This window comes from Psittacula echo, assembly GCF_963264785.1.
Source record: "Psittacula echo genome assembly, chromosome: 12".
Lineage (NCBI taxonomy): Eukaryota > Metazoa > Chordata > Aves > Psittaciformes > Psittacidae > Psittacula > Psittacula echo.
This window is the reverse complement of record NC_137747.1, coordinates 16193382-16199483: the sequence shown is the minus strand read 5'-3', so window position 1 is coordinate 16199483 and position 6102 is coordinate 16193382.

The window sequence follows — 6102 nt, the reverse complement described above, 5'->3', positions numbered from 1 at the left end:
CAAACCTAGAGAGATTTGTTAGGGATGCCCACACGACATCTCAGCAGACAATCCCTCTGTCAGGGCAGATTGCCTCTGCCCCACCAGTGCTATTGCACACGATACACCAAAGTTGAAGTTGGAAAACGCTCTTTACGCCGCTTCAGTGTGAAATGGCTGGAGCTGCAGCTGGACAGGGAGATGGTGGGATATCTCGTCCTACTGAGCACCCAGCAATCCCACTCCTCAGTGTTAAGAATGCACCAGTGCAAGGCCCTGCCCCTGGATCGGGGCAATCCCAGCACAATCACGGGCTGGGGGAGACTGGATGGAGCAGCCCGAGGAGAACGACTGGGAGATGTTGGAGAGGAGAAGCTCCCCATGACCCAGCTTCAGGGTCCACCTGAGCCCACAACCCCCCCATGTGCTGGGCTGCACCCCCAGGGCGTGAGCAGCAGCCCAGGGAGGGGATTCCTCGTCTAGTGGAAGGTGTCCCTGCCCGTGGCAGGGTGCTGGGACTGGATGAGCTGTAAGGTCCCTTCCAACACAAACCAGTCTGGGATTCTGTGATGCATGTATTTGTTGTTCCACGTAATCATGCTACTCTTCAAAACAAACCTGGGCAGTCTCTCTTTACCTCAATCTCATCATCTAGGATTCCAGACAAGAAACAGGTTGGTGAATCTATTTCCTATTCATACATCTAGTGATCCTTAACAGCTCCACAGGTATTGCAGATTTGAAGGAACTTTGAAGCCTGACCACTTCTTCAGCCTGAGATGGAGATACAGTAGCAGAACCACTCTCCTTCTGCGCTTCAGCCTCTAAACAGGGCTCCGATGGAAGAGGGAGTCATCTTTCTCACCTGTAATAACCAATGTGATGCCAAGGAGGGCGCCTTTACATCAGATGTAGAAGCAACAATGAATTTTCCAGTCCTCATCCCATTTTGAAGCCCAGCAGGACAAACGGATGAAAAACAGCATCTGAAAACACATACAAACCCTGGATTGTCCTGGGTCTATTTAATGGTGAGTTTGCACCTACATGATGGTAAAATGAGGCAAACACTGTCTGCCTCTCTTTACAAGATGTAAAAGCCAAGTGAATCCTTTCAGTAATGAATTCTTATTTGCAGTGGCTTTAAATTGAAGAAAATGAGCATTTCTTTCTTCTCTCCAAAGAGCGCAGAGCCCCCATCAGGGTTGCTACGCAACCACCTCCTGCACATGGCTGATAACACTCTCCGCATTATTTCCCCGCCTGACTGCACCTTCAGAACAAAGCCAGGCTAATGAAGCTTTCAAATGCTCTTAGCTCTGCCTTTAACAGGTCAACATGGGTTTTCTTTGCATGTTTGTGACAGTTACATCCCTCCAGCCAGGGGTGTTTCCGGGGCTCGATGAAGGAAATGCCCAATGGAGAGCGATGGACAGGATCAGAGAAGAGCAGCAGAATACCCACAGATACAGCTGGCCTCCAAACTGAAGGGCAGCCACACACAACCTGAAACAGGAAGCCATGATGGGGCCCTCCGAAGCATTGAGGCACTGGTACCACAGACCAAGCCAGATGTCCTCCAGCTCCCATTTACTCATCAGACATAATACCCTTATCGTACTGCAGCTGCTTGTAGGTGTAGGTACAGCAAGGACAAACCTCCTCACGGGCATATGTGAAAAGGGATGGGGCGAAGACGACTCACCCAGTTAGGCAGTACCGATCCCTTAAAGCCCTGAGGGATTGTTTTTTTAAACAATCTGTGAAATAAATGTGACTGTGCTTTTCTTACACAGCATGGCTTTAACCTGCCCGAGGGGAGACTGAGCTGAGCTCTCAGGCAGAAGCTCTTCCCTGTGAGGGTGCTGAGGCGCTGGCCCAGGGTGCCCAGAGAAGCTGTGGCTGCCCCATCCCTGGCAGTGTTCAAGGCCAGGTTGGACACAGGGGCTTGGAGCAAGCTGCTCCAGTGGAAGGGGTTGGAACTGGGAGAGCTTTAAGGTCCCTTCCAGCCCAAACCATTTTATGAAGGGAACTTCCTAAGTGATGACATGGTGATTTTTTTCACCTATCTGACCCTCTTGGTTGTTCATACTTGCCAGGCTGATGAAGTTGAAGGTGTGACTACCTAGGGGATAAAGAAGGAAAAGAGAAAGAAACCAATAGAAATGAAGGGTGTTGGTGTCCCTGTGTGGGTTTTTTGAGTTTGTTTTGCAGGGTTTGGAGGAGATGCAGATACATACAAGTTCTGCTGGCCTCTCCTTGCTTATTCCAAACCTTGCTCTTGGCAGACTGCAGTAGAAATGTGCTTCAGTGGCTCCCTGTCCTTTGCAGGCTGAGGACCAGAGGCTGGTTTCCCTTGCTTGCACCTTTGGCTGGATAACCCTTTTTCCATGCCGGGAGGGTGAGGTGAGCCTTCAGTACTGAATGTACTTTATGTTGGTCCATGTGTGGACGGACGCTTCAAGTTGTGAATGAACTGCTTGCTTGTGACTTGTGTTGGAACTGAATCTTTTGAGCCTTATCCACAGTTTGAAAAGTCCTGAGAAGTATGGTTATGTATAACCTACCTGTGTTACCTCCTGTCTCAGCTCTTTGTCGGGTCTGGGCAATGCAGGCAGAGAAAGTTGCTATGATCTGTGCAGATGACTCTGTAGTAAGCCTTCTTTGAACACAAGAGGCAGTCAGAAAGTGGAGTAATTGCCTTTTACTTATAACAAACCAGCAGAGCTTGCTCAGGGTTTCAAGAGAGACAATTAAAGATATTGCATTGTTTTCTTCAAAAGGAGAAATAGACCTGGGGGTTCCCTAATGGCCCTCATGATCCTGCACTGAGCTCTCAGAGTGCCTTGTTGTGGGTTGCATTTATTATGAGCCACTTATTATCCCTAATTATTTAGCAGGGGGGAGGTCTCTCAGTAACAGGCAAAGTTGTGCCTTGATGAACACTCAGCTGTCTGTGTTTAAGATAAAATTACTGTAATTAACAAATCGATCAACCCTATTTTCACTTTGTCCGGCTGGGACAGAACAAATAGGGCGAAATAAGACCTATTCAGCACAAAGGTAGAGAAAGGGGTTTGCAGCCCTCAGGATACAGAGGCTTGAAGGGTTGCTCTTATGGTTGGTTGTTTTTTCTTCCCCACACAGCACTTTTCATGTTAATGTCACATTATTATCTTTTGTTGGGTAATTTTGTCTCCAACAAAAAGCACTCGTGCTGCACTTCCCTCAGCACAGCACGACAGAGCCAGAGCCTGAACAGGCAGGTGGGTTGTTCTGTTATAACCCAAACCCTCAGCAGGGCTGGGGTTGATCCCCTGGGTACTCTGCTCTTCTGTGACTCTTGTCCCAAGCCCCTCTCCAGGTTTCCTGCAGCCCCTTTAGGCACTGGAGCTGCTCTCAGGTCTCCCCTTCAGGAGCCTTCTCTTCTCCAGGCTGACCCAGCCCAGCTCTCTCAGCCTGGCTCCAGAGCAGAGCTGCTCCAGCCCTCGCAGCAGCTCCGTGGCCTCCTCTGCCCTCGCTCCAACAGCTCCACGTCCCTCTTGTGCTGCTGCCCCAGAGCTGGATCAGGGCTGCAGGGGGGGTCGCCCCAGAGTGCAGCATTTACCATGATAGCTTATTTTCAGCACTAATGAAACTGGATCCAAGAGGTTTAACCACATTTTTATTGTTTCACTGAATAAATGGATTTTAAATAAAGCATTAAAAATTTGTAAAAAAGTTATTAAAAGCCAGCATTCAGAAGTAGGTTGCAGTAGGTTTCAGTAGGTGACTGAAAAATTCATATTTACTTTTTGGTACAAAGATAGGAAAGAAAAATAAAAAGCATATCCATTATCTGGAAAGAGATGGGCTTTTTGGTTTTTTTCTTTTTTACATTTCCTTCCATGTTTGAGAACTGGTTTTTGTTTTGTGAAAACCTCCCACCAACCTGTTTTTCACAGCGCTGATTCACATGGTTTGGTGATGAAAAGAAATCCCACTCATTTGCTGTTTACAGCAGCGGTAATGTAGTGTTTCCCCTTCATGTGCATTGGAAGCCAGTTTGCTTAACAGAACATCCAGCATATGAGGCGTATAAGAAAATGCAGTGTTACGTGATTTGCAGGGATGTAATTTAGCTTATGAAAGATCTTTGAGCTTACACTGATACCTTTATGAGTTGGGTATTTCTTACAGTGTCACATCTCTGGCATTCACTCTTTGCTAAGCTCCATCACTGCAACAAAGACTTCCACAAGTGATGAGCGAATAGGTACCATCAATTTTTAGGCCTGATTTTTAATGCCTGACTTTAAAACAGCTTGGTCTTTCAAGAGACACAAATCAGCCATCCTCAGGGACAGGAATCAGGTCCTTTTGGGCACAATTTCATCCCTATAAAACAGAGGCACTTCAAGAAGCCTTGACTTTGGGGTTCTGGGTCAGGGTTGGGATGTGGGTTCTTTGCAAGTTTCTATTACGGGTACTTAAAAAGACAGCTATGAAGAGGATCTCAGCACTCAGTGCCATCTGCATCATCTCAACTAAAAAAAATAGACTAACACTTTAATACATGCATCATTTCAAGACATCAGCCTCACTGACTCACACAACATTCACAACAGGTAAGGAAGAATATGGGTTACGGCTCACCTGTTCCTCAACCACCAAGAGAATTTAACCACACAGACAGGCAAACTACAAAATGAGTTCCCTTATAATAGAAACTGGGGCTTTGAGTTAATGACCAGGGGTAGCTATACCTCAGCCTGGGGGAAAAAAAAACAGAGGAGGGGAAGTCCAGACTGCAATGGAAAAAAAATCATTTAACAAAAGAACGAATACTGGAGATTGTCACCAGTGCAGCTAGGATCTGACAAAGGAAATATTTGGAGTATACACTTGCAGGGCAGCCCTGCTTCTGCCACGTGAATAAATATCCAACAGTGCTTCAAAACAGTATATAAAAAAAGATGTTGCGATTTTCAGAGATGGTGCATGTTCCATCCCCTGGCACTGCACAGTAGCTTTCCTCTCGTGAGGTATTTCAGCATCACCACAAAGGAAAACAATACTTCTGCACACCTCTTCCACAAGTGCAGTCTGATTTGAGGTCGTGTAATGGTTATGCAGTGATGTGAGATGCAAGCATTCTGCTCTGCTGTCATCTCTCCTGATCACAGAGATCACTGCACTGTGTGGGATGAAAACCTGCCGTCAGAGCGGTGAAGGCTCAATTCAGTACCCACTGTGCAACCAGGTACAAGCACAGATCTCTTTGTTCAGCCACTGCACATCTTAGGCGTTCTTTGATTTGTTTTTAAACAGACATGTTCACAGACAGTCTTCCAAAAAGAAGTTCAGTTTCTGTGGCCAGGTCAGATTACTGACCCCCAATTACCTCAGAATATTTCCTTGGTTGTCTGTTGATATATAGGTTGTGCATCAAAATAAATGCAATGGTTTACCTTCATCAGTGGCAAACCTATATGTCTGGTTTTGCATTACCAGCAGAGCTCTGTGGGACAGGCACTTTCTATCACGCACACTGTACATTTCAAAGGCTGCTGTCCATCCCATACATTTTTCCAAGGAAAGTTGCTTTCTTGGGTTGCATAGATGTATTGAATGGTACTCATTAAATACAGGATGTTGGCTTCACATCCCCTTTGGCTGTTTTGGAAACATCCTTTTTCATTCTTCAAAGAATGCAAGAGTGTCTTATTAGTGAAACCCAGGCTCACAACTTTTTGTGGCGATATGCAACAGTCGACAGTGGCTCTCACCTATGGGATGTCATTAGTACCGCTGCAGCATTTGACCCTCTCCTCTAAAATGTGGGTGTAATCAAAACAAAGAGCAAATCCAGAAGAAACAGATTACTTCTACCATCTTCAGGAGGCCGTTTCTCCTGTTCCATCTTTGCTGCACAATCACTGTAACTTTCTTTGCAGAGTTTGTTGGGGGGGGTATATTTTGTTTAAAAATAGTCATACCTCCTGCAAAGCCTGCTACATGAAGATAATTGCTGCTCATTATCGACACCCCTGTAGCATGTAGGTGCTCTCACAGCCAGCTGTCACAGAAGTAGTAAAGAAAGCTGGTTTTCCTTCAAAGACACAAACATTGTCCAGTCTGTGA